Source organism: Mustelus asterias, chromosome 10 (genome assembly GCF_964213995.1).
Source record: "Mustelus asterias chromosome 10, sMusAst1.hap1.1, whole genome shotgun sequence".
In the NCBI taxonomy this organism is placed as follows: domain Eukaryota; kingdom Metazoa; phylum Chordata; class Chondrichthyes; order Carcharhiniformes; family Triakidae; genus Mustelus; species Mustelus asterias.
In genome coordinates this window covers 34649028-34661818 of record NC_135810.1, presented here as the reverse complement: position 1 = coordinate 34661818, position 12791 = coordinate 34649028, and positions in this window count along the sequence as shown.

Genomic DNA, 12791 nt, shown 5'->3' with positions numbered 1-12791 from the left:
ATCTCCCCCATCCCCTCTCCAATTATATAATCCATTACATTTCTATCCCTCTTCAGTTCTGAACAAGTCATATGGACTCGAAATGTTAGCTTTGTGGAGTGCCACAGGGATCAGTGCTTGGTCCTCTGCTCTTTGTGATTTTTATTAATGACTTAGAGGAGGGGGCTGAAGGGTGGATCAGTAAATTTGCTGATGACACCAAGATTGGTGGAGTAGTGGATGAGGTGGAGGGCTGTTGTAGGCTGCAAAGAGACATAGATAGGATGCAAAGCTGGGCTGAAAAATGGCAAATGGAGTTTAACCCTGATAAATGTGAGGTGATTCATTTTGGTAGGACTAATTTAAATGTGGATTACAGGGTCAAAGGTAGGGTTCTGAAGACTGTGGAGGAACAGAGAGATCTTGGGGTCCATATCCACAGATCTCTAAAGGTTGCCACTCAAGTGGATAGAGCTGTGAAGAAGGCCTATAGTGTGTTAGCTTTTATTAACAGGGGGTTGGAGTTTAAGAGCCGTGGGGTTATGCTGCAACTGTACAGGACCTTGGTGAGACCACATTTGGAATATTGTGTGCAGTTCTGGTCACCTCACTATAAGAAGGATGTGGAAGTGCTGGAAAGAGTGCAGAGGAGATTTACCAGGATGCTGCCTGGTTTGGAGGGTAGGTCTTATGAGGAAAGGTTGAGGGAGCTAGGGCTGTTCTCCCTGGAGCGGAGGAGGCTGAGGGGAGACTTAATAGAGGTTTATAAAATGATGAAGGGGATAGATAGAGTGAACGTTCAAAGACTATTTCCTCGGGTGGATGGAGCTATTACAAGGGGGCATAACTATAGGGTTCGTGGTGGGAGATATAGAAGGATGTCAGAGGTAGGTTCTTTATGCAGAGAGTGGTTGGGGTGTGGAATGGACTGCCTGCAGTGATAGTGGAGTCAGACACTTTAGGAACATTTAAGCGGTTATTGGATAGGCACATGGAGCACACCAGGATGATAGGGAGTGGGATAGCTTGATCTTGGTTTCAGATAAAGCTCGGCACAACATCGTGGGCCGAAGGGCCTGTTCTGTGCTGTACTGTTCTATGTTCTATGTTCTATGTTTCTACCTCCACAGATGCATTGCAGACCTACTGAGTTTATCTAGCATTTTCTGTTTTTATTTCAGATTTTCAGCATCCACAGTATCTTGCTTTTATTTCAGTGCGAAAAATTGTTTGAAAAGACATAAAGGATCCTGGGCTCTATAAATAGAGGCATAAAGTATAGAAGATAGGAAATTACATAGCACTAGTTTAGCTAAGTCTAATTCTGGCACTAGAGTTAATGAAGGATGTGCCAGAAAGATGTATGGGAGTGGTTACAGGGATGAAGGACTTAGAGTCATAGAGGTTTACAGCATAGAAATAGGCCCTTCAGCCCAACTTGTCCATGCCGCCCAGTTTTTAACTATTAAGCGAGTCTCAATTGCTCGTGTTTGGCCCATATCCCTCTGTGTCCCAATTCCCAGCATTTTGCCCTTATCTCTCTATACCAATCTTATTCATGTAACTGTCTAAATGATTTTTAAAAAACAAAATTGTACCTCCCTCTACTGCTCCTGTGGCGGCTCATTCCAGACACTCACCACCCTGTGTGTGAAAAAATTGACCCTCTGGACCCTTTTGTATTTCTCCCCTCTCACCTTAAACCTATGCCTCTAGTTTTAGACTCCCTTACCTTTGGGAGAAGATGTTGACTATCTATCTTATCTGTGCCTCTCATTATTTTATAAAACTCTATAAGATTGCCTCTAAGCCTCCTACACTCCAAGGAAAAAAGTCCCAGTCTATCCAGCCTCTCCTTATAACTCAAACCATCAAGTCCTGGTAGCATCCTAGTAAACCTTTTCTGCACTTTCTCTCGTTTAATAATATCCTTTCTGTAATAGGGTGACTAGAACTGTACACAGTATTCCAAGTGTGATCTTACCAATGTCTTGTACAACTTCAACAAGAGGTCCCAACTCCTGCATTCAATGTTCTGGCCAATGAAACCAAGCATTCCGAATGTCTTCTTCACCACCCTGTCCAACTGTGACTCCACCTTCAAGGAGCTATGAACATGTACCCCTAAATCTCTTTGTTCTATAACCTTCCCCAATGCCCTACCATTAACTGAGTAAGTCCTGCCCTGGTTTGATTTACCAAAATGCATCACCTCGCATTTATCTAAATTAAATTCCATCTGCCATTCATCAGCCCACTGGCCCAATTGATCAAGATCCCATTGCAATCCTAGATAAATCTTCTTCACTTGCACTATGCCACCAATCTTAGTGTCATCTGCAAACCTACTTACCATGCCTCCTTCATAAATAGATTGGGGAATATTTGATAGTTCTCTTTTGAGAAGTGAATGTTGAGAGAAAATAAAGGTATTGGAATCATGTGGGGCTGCAGTCAGATTAAATAGAGAAAGGAAGATGGGCAAAAAGATAACCAATAACAAAAGTACACAGTTTTGAAGTGATTGACTAAAGAACCGAACAAGGAAAATGTTCTTCAAAAAGTGAGTGATTATGATCTGGAATGCACTGCCTGAAAAGTTATTGGAGGCAGATTCAATCAATGTTTTCAAAAAGGAATTGGATAAGCATCTGAGGCATAAAGATCTATGGGAAAAAGCAGGGGCTGGCACAGGTTTGATAAACTTCTTCTGTTTCTCTGTGGTGACTCATGCTCGAGCAATTCTGTATATGCGCATATCTTTCTCTGAACAATGTTCTGTGGAATGTCAAAAGGTTCCTTCTGTTTCGCCCTCCAGAGATGCTGTCAAATCATTATATAGAATTCCTATAGAGCAGAAGGAGCCATTCAGCCTATTGAGCTTGCACCAACAACAATGCCACCCAGGCGCTAACCCCATAACCCCACATATTTACCCTGCTGATCTCCCTGACACTAAGGGGCAATTTAACATGGCCAATCAACCTAATCTGCACATCTGTGGGAGGAAACTGGAACACCCAAAGAAAACCCATGCAGGCAAGGGGAGAACGTCCGAACTCTACACAGTCATCCAAGACCGGAATTGAACCCGGGTCCTTGGTGCTGTGAGTCAGCAGTGCTGATCACTATGCCACTGTGCTGCTCAGTTTATCCAGCATTTTCAGTTTTTATTTAAGATTTCCAGCATCCACAGTATTTTATTTTACTGTAATCCCTTTGGTTTGGTTCTGAGATTCACCAATAATCAGCTGGGGTGATGGATAATCTTAAACTCCCATTAAATGGTCTGAAGTCCCTGTTTCTATCTTAGATCCTCAGTTACTTCCTCTCATTCACTTTTACAGGAACTTTTTGCCATTTCATCACATGGAATTTTACTGTCAAATATAATATTGTAATTTCATTTGACATAGAGTAAGGGCATATATTAGGCTCCATAGTAATGATGTTATGCTCTGGGGCATGAAAATTGCATTGGCTGCATCATGTGTGAAGGGCTGTAGCAAAGGCATCTTGTGCATGTGCCCAAGGTGGCAGGAATGGTGCTCTAATGGTGTCAAATTAGCTAGAATTTGCCATTCATTTCTGAATTTTTCTCCATGTCCAAACAACACCTGTGCTGATCAGACACAGTAAGAAGTTTAACAACACCAGGTTAAAGTCCAACAGGTTTATTTGGTAGCAAAAGCCACAAGCTTTCAGAGCCTTAAGCTCCTTCTTCAGGTGAGTGGGAATTCTGTTCACAAACAGGGCATATAAAGACACAAACTCAATTTACAGAATAATGGTTGGAATGCGAATACTTACAGCTAATCAAAGAAATTTTTGATTCAGTTCATTTTGTTCGGTTCTTTAGTCAATCACTTCAAAACTTGAGAAACTCGGCATCACCACCAGCAGCAACCAAGCCTCCCCCAGTACCACAGTAGAAAACAGTACCACTGCAAGGAAGTCCATTGTCAACTTGTCCGACTACACACTTCAACCAGATGATTGATTAGCTGTAAGTATTCGCATTCCAACCATTATTCTGTAAATTGAGTTTGTGTCTTTATATGCCCTGTTTGTGAACAGAATTCCCACTCACCTGAAGAAGGAGCTTAAGGCTCTGAAAGCTTGTGGCTTTTGCTACCAAATAAACCTGTTGGACTTTAACCTGGTGTTGTTAAACTTCTTACTGTGTTTACCCCAGTCCAACGCCGGCATCTCCACATCCTGATCAGACACAGCTGCCTTTGGGCCCCATCACCAGCATTATCTAAAGGGTCAAGCACCAACTTGGTGTGGTGCTTTTGACCTACTACTGCTTAGGCTGATTTTGTAGAAGTACTGTGCTATATCTTTGGATGACATAGGATTTGATGACCAAAGCATGTAGGTTGTGGTTGCAGTACTGCTTGATCTACATCAAGACCATGAAATGATGAAGAATGCAAAGGACAAATCCCTAAGAAGGGAGAGGAGGAACAGAACACACAACAGAAGGCCATTTCCATGAAAGGTTTTCTTCAAGAGCACTTCTCCTATCTCCACCATTGCTCTTCATGTTGCCCTATGGCACATTGAGATCAGAGTCTTCAATGCTCCTTGAAAGTGATATCATGCTGCCTGGCAAGCCTGCCAGTGTACAAAATATTTTGGTTCATATCAGTGTTCTCCTGAATGTTGCCCCATGAAAGTTCACATTTTCTCTAAATTATCCCAGTTCCAGAGAACAGTTAAGTCTGCAGGATGAAGGATTTTAGTTACCCATCACCTCTTAACACCAGGTATAGGTTTAAATTAGGCTGGTATTGTTCCATTGACAGAACCTATATCAGAGTGACTGTAGGTTGCCACCACCTTCTCAAGGGAAATTAGAGATGAGCAATAGATGCTGGTCTAGCCAGCACTGCCCACATCTTGTAAATGAATTTTAAAAAGCTTCCACCTTGATTACAGTTCTTCTTTCAGCTTTTCCCATTTTACTTGGAGTCACCACAATGCGCGTTCATTCACTTTCTCCAATTACTCATATGTTACCTATTCCTCTTCTAATCCTGATGCATAGAAAATAGGAGCGGGAGTTGGCTATTTGGTTCTTCAAGCCTGCTTTGCCATTCAGCGCGATCATGGCTGATCCTCTATCTTAATGCCATATTACTGTGCTCCCACCATACCCCTTACGCATTTATTGTCTCAAAGTCTATTCTCTTTCCTCCTTAAATATATTCACTCCATAGCCTTCTGTGATTGGGAATTCCACAATGTGGTAGCATGGCCTATTTAAAAGGTGATGATCTTTCATGGGTCATGTGACAGGGCCGGAACCAATGGAGCATGAGCACGTTAACCTCAGCCAATCAGGAGTAAGGGTTCACATCCATGGGCCTGGAAATCAGCAGAGCGGTTTGGGGAGTTGTTTGGAGCAGACCTGTGTTGTTGTGTGGCAAACCCTTCAGTTGTAAATAGTTTCTTCTCGTTGACTACATCTCCTTGTTTTATTCCTGCCATACTGAGTTGCCTCTAGTTATCACACTGGCAACGAGGATAAACTGCATCAGTTGTTGAAACCTGCAGTGCAGATTTAGAGGAGATGAAGAGTGATCACTTGAAGTCTGATGGAGCAAAGGTACAGACACTGTTTTAAAGATGTTACTGTTCGGGAAGATAGAGCCATTTGATCCTGAAGTCGAGATTTGGGGGCAGTACATTGAGAGACTGCGTTATTTGTTCATAGCAAATAAAATAACAGCCGTGGTGAAGCAGAAGGTTATACTGCTCACTGTCTGCGGCCCACAGACTTACAACCTAATGACGACGTTGACGTCACCCGAAGCTCCAGACACAAAAACCTTTGACCAATCAGTCAATTTAGTTAAGGATCACTATAACCCCCGACTTTCCATAATGCAAAGGTACAAATTCCACTCTGCTCTTAGGGATCCAGGAGAAATGATCTCCAGCTTTGTGGCCAGACTTCAACAGCTGACTGAGTTCAGTGCGAGTTCGGGCCATCGTTGGGAGACATGTTGAGGGACCGTTTGGTTTGTGGGATCAACAACCCCAACACCCAAAAATGCTGCTTGCTGAAACCAAGAATTCATTGGAAAAAGCAGTAGAGATGGCTCAAGCAATTGAGGGTTCTAACCAAAGAGCTTGTGAGCTGCAAGGCATGCAGAGTGAGGTGAACCAGTAATGGTGGAAAACATTCTAGCTAGGAATAATAAGGGTGCAGCAGGATCTGAGACGAGAGAGAAGAATTGTTCAGCACCAGCGTCTATGGATTATTTTTGGTGTTTTCACCATACCGTCACTGTCTGTTCTACAGGGAATAGTATTAGAACATAGAACATAGAACAGTAAAGCACAGAACAGGCCCTTCGGCCCACGATGTTGTGCCGAGCTTTATCTGAAACCAAGATCAAGCTATCCCACTCCCTATCATCCCTATTGTCTCTGCATTTTTGGACATTCTGCCTGTCTCATCAGTCCACATTAATTTGTGGACAGATAGGGATACATTGCTGTTGTAGATCAAGAAAATGGTGGTGACAGGTTGGCACTTTGACATGGCAGAGCAAATTAAGTAAGGAGTCTAACAACACCAGGTTAAAGTCCAACGGGTTTATTTGGTAGCAAACGCCACTAGCTTTCGGAGCGCTGCTCCTTCGTCAAATGGAGTGGAAATCTGATGGAGAGCAAATTAAGCCATATTTGCAATGCAGGGGTGAGATAACCTGCGGAGATGGGGTGCTATTGTGGCGGGCCCAAGTCATCATACCACTCCAGGGTCATGGTTCCTGCTCCAAGAGTTACATGATGCCCATTCTGGCCAGATCAAATTGAAAATGCTGTCCAGAAGCTATATCTAGTGGCTTGGCATTGACAGAGAAATTAAACAAATGGTTGGGCAGTGTGAAAGTTACCAGACCCAGAAAATGTTGCCACCAATAGCGAGTGGGAGTGGCTGGGCCATTTGTGATCATGGCGTTTGCTGGGCCTTTTATGGGGCACATGTTCCTAATTCTAGTAGATGCCCATTCCAAGTTGTTGGAAGTTCAGTTCATGTGATCCACCACTGCTACGTCTACTGATAAGCTGAGGCAGATCTTCGTGATCCATTGTCTTCCTGAAGTGTTATTATCAGACGGCAGAACGGCATTCATGGCTGATGAATTTCAGACTTTTATTAAGTTTAATGGCATTTGTCATGTTAGGTCAGCCCCCTGCCATCCTATCTCAAATGCATTGGCAGAGGGAGCTGTGCAGACGTTCAAGGCTTTCATGAGGAAGCAGGCTTTTAGGTCGTTGCCACTGCAGCTGGCCAGTTTTTTTGCTGTCTTACAATTCTACACCTCATGCCACCACTCGGGTCACACCTGAAAAGTTGTTAATGGGTCAACGCTGCATACCCATTTAGACTTAGGCCGGCATTTTACCATCACTTTGCGCCCATTTTTGGGTGCGGAAACTTGGTAAAGTCGGGCGTCAGGCGATTAGTGCGATCTAAGTCCACTTTTGCGCCGATTCCCACTTTACCCCAGTTTACCCTGCCAAGAAACCGGCGTGATTGGGGACCCGCACAAAACAGGCGCGATGTCAAGTTAACTATTTTTGCATGCATCTCAATCCAATTAGTGGGCTGTACGCCCAAATTTGCCAGCACACCTGCCTTTGCCACTGCTTCCTCCCCAGCCGGATCGGTCTGAAACAGACATGCTCTATAAAAGTTGGATTCTGGTGCTCCATCAATGAGGATTAGTGAGGATTAGACATTGGACGGCTCCAGGCTGCTCACGGGGGGGGGGGTAGTTTCATGGCGGCCATGTTGTGTTTCGGGTCGGAAGGGCTCTGCGAATGTGTGGGATAGTGGGGGGGTTGGTGCTGATCACGGTGTCCAATGTTTGATTTGCAGCACGGATCCGGGTCTTGGCACTGACCTCCGATCTTGGGGTTGCAGCTGGGTCCTAGTGCACACAACAGTCTTACAGGAAGGGGATATGCTGGGAGCCCTTTGAAATGGCAGTGTTGTAGCCTCAGGACTTTTCAAGCAGTGTCTGTGGTCGCTACTGCATGAGTTCTGGGTGCATGTTTCTGGAGCGGAATGGGGGTCTGTGTTGCTGTAGGGGTGATGGGGGCTGTGTTGCTGGGGGTCTCTAGGGGGAGATGGAGGAACTGTGTTGCTGTGGGGCCTATGGGGGGATGGAGGGTGTGTTGCTGGGGGGCCTGTGGGGGAAGATGGGGGGGACTGTGTTGCTGGGAGGCCTGTGGGGGGAATGGGGGGCACTGTGTTGCTGGGGGGCCTGTGGGGGGGAGATGGGGGGCCGTGTCGCTGGGGGGCTGTGGGGAGGATGGGCAGTATGGGCAGTGTGTGTTGTTGGGCTAGGAGCAAGCAGTATTCCTTAACCTCTCCACCTGTCTCTCCCCTTCTCCAAATTCCACCCCGCCCTTCCCTTCAGATTGACGAGGTGGCTTTTGCGATGGAACTGATTGATCTTGCTGTTCTTTAGTTTGCTGCTGGAGCTGAGGAGGAGCAGCTGGAGGATGAAGTAAAGGCAGAAGAGGTCTAGGCCTTACCACACACAAGACTAGAGGGAGACGGCCACCGGAGGCAGGACGTGGCCACCATTCGCCCAGAGGGTTGGGGTTAGGGTTAGGTTTAGGGTAGGAGAAGGAGGGGGCGGAAACCCTGGCAGTTCCGCACATGAATGTCGTTTGAACAAATATCAGACACCATGTACCGCCGATGGCTCCGGCTCTGAAAGGAGACAATGCAACACCCATGCCATTTATTGCAGGACCTGGCAGCTCAGGGCAGGAGAATGGGGGCACCCACTCTCAGTAGCTGTCAAATTGACGGCCATGTTAAATTTTTATGCCACTGGCTCCTTTCAGACCTCCAGTGGAGATGTATGTGGTATTTACCAGTCAGCTGTGCACATCTGTGTGAAGGAGGTCATGGATGCTCTGTATGCCCGGGCTGGCCAGTATATCAAATTTGACCTGCTCCAGGCCCAGCAGGAAGCCTGGGTTGCAGGATTCGTGGCCATTACGGGGATGCCTAATGTGCAGGGGGCTATAGACTGCACCCATGTCGCCCTCAAGGCCCCACTTCAGAATCTACAAAGATTTGTCACAAGAAAGGTGTTCCATTCCATAAACGTGCAGTAGGTTTGTGACCTTAACATGAACATCATGCATGTCTGTACCAGGCACCCCAGCAGTGTGCACGGCAGTTTTATACTGAGGAGCTCTGACATTCCAGAGGCTTTTGAGGAGGAGCCAGTGAGCAGGGGTGGCTCGTGGGGGACATGGGTTACCTGCTGCGGACTTGGCTGATGGCACCTTTGCGGAGGCCTGAGACTGATGCAGTGACCCGGTATAATGAGGCCCACATTGCCACCCGCTCGATAGTGGGAGAGGTGCATAGGGCTACTGAAAATGCGATTCAGGTACCTGGACCACTATGGTGGGGCCCTGCAATATAGCCCCCTGATTTCCTCCCACATTGTGATGGTGCGCTGTGCCCTTCACAACCTGGCGCAGCAGCAAGGAGACCTTTTGGAGGAGGAGAATGATGTGGAGGCCAACCAGCTGGGTACCGCTGGAGAGGAGGCCACCCAGCAGGAGGAGGAAGAGGAGGAGCAACTCAATCACCCAGACACTGGAGGGCTGGCAGCAATGATTAGGAATGCATGGGCGGTGAGGAGGTCTTGATCACCAGGCACTTTGCTCACTTAGGGCCTTTTTCTGAACTTGGATTCCACCCTCCCCAAAATCCTACGATCTCCTGCAATATTGTAACACCAGAGTGGTAGGCCTCGGTACGCTGTGTTAGCGAGTTTCTTTGGCAGGCAGGAGGATGATGACGACTCACTAAGCACCATTATAATGATGTCCTGGTGCAATGTAATCTGACTCCTACCTGAGCTCCGCATGCACTTTGGCACCTGGACCCACATCTGTGTAGTGGGTAAGGGATCTGAAAACCCCTATCCCAGGCCGAATGGGGTGGGGGAGGGGAGGGACAATCTCATGGGGTCTGAGGATCCAATGGCTTCATTTTCTCAGTGATACAGAGTTGAGGGGCCTCCCCAACTGGCATCATGGCACGGTAGCACAGTGGTTAGCACTGCTGCTTCACAGCTCCAGGGACCTGGGTTTGATTCCCGGCTTGGGTCACTGTCTGTGTGGAGTTTGCACATTCTCCTCATGTCTGCGTGGGTTTCCTCCGGGTGCTCCGGTTTCCTCCCACAGTCCAAAGATGTGCGGGTTAGGTTGATTGGCCATGCTAAAATTGCCCCTTAGTGTCCTGGGATGCGTAGATTAGAGGGATTAACGGGTAAAATATGTAGGAATATGGGGGTAGGGCCTGGGTGGGATTGTGGTCGGTGCAGACTCGATGGGCCGAATGGCCTCTTTCTGTACTGTAGGGTTTCTATGATTTCTATGATTCTATGAACATGAAGGATGTATCTGGCGGCTGTCAGGGTAACAGCATTCATGTCAGAGACAAATCTGAGACAAATTAGTTACAGGTGGTTCGTGATTAATGTTTTTTATTGCTTATAATAGAAGTGTGTAAATAATAAGAGCTAACATAAAAACATATGAACAGAAAACGTTAAGGTGCTTATAAAAGCTATCTAACTAGTGCTGACCTTCACCCTTGTCAACTGAGTGTAACTACACCTTCCTTAACCTTTCGTGGCCTACCACTACATCAATGTGTCTCACCAGAATGTACATCGGAGATGGAGGTGGCCAGCTGCCTACCTTGCCTCGTGGCCTGTGATGCACTTGGGCGGGCATCCTCTGGAGGTCCAGGACCTTGAGGTCCCTAGCCGGCCTCCAGGTATCTGGGATGTATCCATGACACCGTCTTCATTCAGCTGCCCCTCAGATGCCCTGGTGTCAGGAAGGGGAGAGTCAGAAGGTGTGGCCACAGCCACAGTCTCCTGGCTGGAAGGCCCCAGCATGGGCTCGAGCCCTTCCTCCTCCCTTGGGGTTCCTGTGGGCCCCTGGGTCACTCCATGGAACGGCGGTTCTTCTGCAGTGAGCTCCAGAAGCTCCGGCGTCACCTGGCCCTGCCAGTCCTGGAGGACCACTTGCGTTCTACCCATGGTGGTTGAACCCTCTGTGATGGCCATCTGAATTAGGGGCCACCTGTCAATGGCTATAGCAAGTGCCATCTGAGACTGGGCCACGTTCTGCAGCCCCTCAACCATGGCCCTCTGTTACTGGGCCACGTTCTCAAGGGCTGCTGCTGTCCCGCTGGGTCTTGTGCAAGCTCTCGAGCCTCTCAGCCATGGGCCGCAGAACCTTCAGAATCCTGTTGAGTCCCTCAGCTGTGGCCTTCTGTGACTTGGCCATCGCATGGAGCCTGCCTCTCATGGTGATGATTCCTTGCCCTAGGTTTTTCACAGCGGATGCCACCCTTGCAGTGTTGGCCTGGGAGCCATGCAAGACAGGCAATTGGTAGTCCGCCTGAAAGCTTTCGGACTCCTCCCAACAGCCTTGCAGTCGGTCCAGTTTGGTCATTAGCCCCTCCTGCATTCCCTGGCTCTGTTGCTGCATCTCCAGCAGCTGAGGGAGAAGTGATCTCAGAGGCCCAGTATGTAGCCTGGGGCCAGCTGAGTCCTCGCCTCTGGCAGGCCCCCGCATGCCAGAGTCCTCAGACCTTTCAGTTGTGTCCTGCTCACCGGAGAGTGATCCAGAAGCCTCACCACTAACTGGACCCACTGATGTGAGAGTATATGGAATGGTGAGTTGTGAGGTGAAAGCTGACGCCAAAAAGGTGCCACCTTCAGAGGTCCCTTCATCCGCATCCTCTGAGGACCCGTCCAAGCTGCCTGTCTCAGCATGGCCGAGAGCTGCAGTGGGGGCCGCCACTCCCGATGGCCCAGGCAGGTCCGGATCTGCTCCTGCAACCACAGGACACAAGGTGCAAGGGAGGGAGATGAATCTGAGATGCCAGAAAGTGGCTTCAGATTTCTCCATTGAAAATAGAACAAAGCACAAAGAAAATTACGTTACAGGAACAGGCCCTTTGGCCCTCCAAGCCTGCAGCGACCATTCTGCCCATCTGAGTTAAAACCCCCTACCCTTCCAAGGACCATATCCCTCTATTCCCATCCCATTCATGCATTTGTCAAGACGCCCCTTAAAAGTCACTATCTTTTCTGCTTCTACGACCTCCCCCGACAGCGAGTTCCAGGCACCTACCACCCTCTGTGTAATTAAACATGTGTCGTACATCTCCTTTAAACCTTGCCCCTCAAATCTTAAACCTATGCCCCCTGGTAATTGACTCAAATTGAGTGGAGGATTGACAGGTGCTCACTTCTCAACTCCAGCCTGACCATGCTGTCGCCTATGACCCGGATGTCCTCCTCTACGGACAGCTCCAACGCCCGCTCCTCAAAGAGGTTCACCATCCCCTGTCTTTGCCCTCTCCCGAATGTTACGGCAAGAATATTATGGGCGGCACGGTAATACAGCGGTAAGCACTGCTGACTCACAGCGCCAGGATCCTGGGTTCGAATCCGGCTTGGGTCACTGCCTATGTGGAGTTTGCACATTCTCCCCGTGTCTGTGTGGGTTTCCTCCTGGTGCTCCGGTTTCCTCCCACAGTCCAAAGATGGGCGGGTTAGGTGGATTGGCCATGCTAAATTGCCCCTTAGTGTCAGGGAGGCTAGCTGGGTAAATGCATGGGGATATGGGGATAGGGCCTGGGTGGGATTGTGGTCAGTGCAGACTCGATGGGCTGAATAACCTCCTTCTGCACTGTCGGATTCTATGATTCTATGATTGTGGGCATTCTTCTC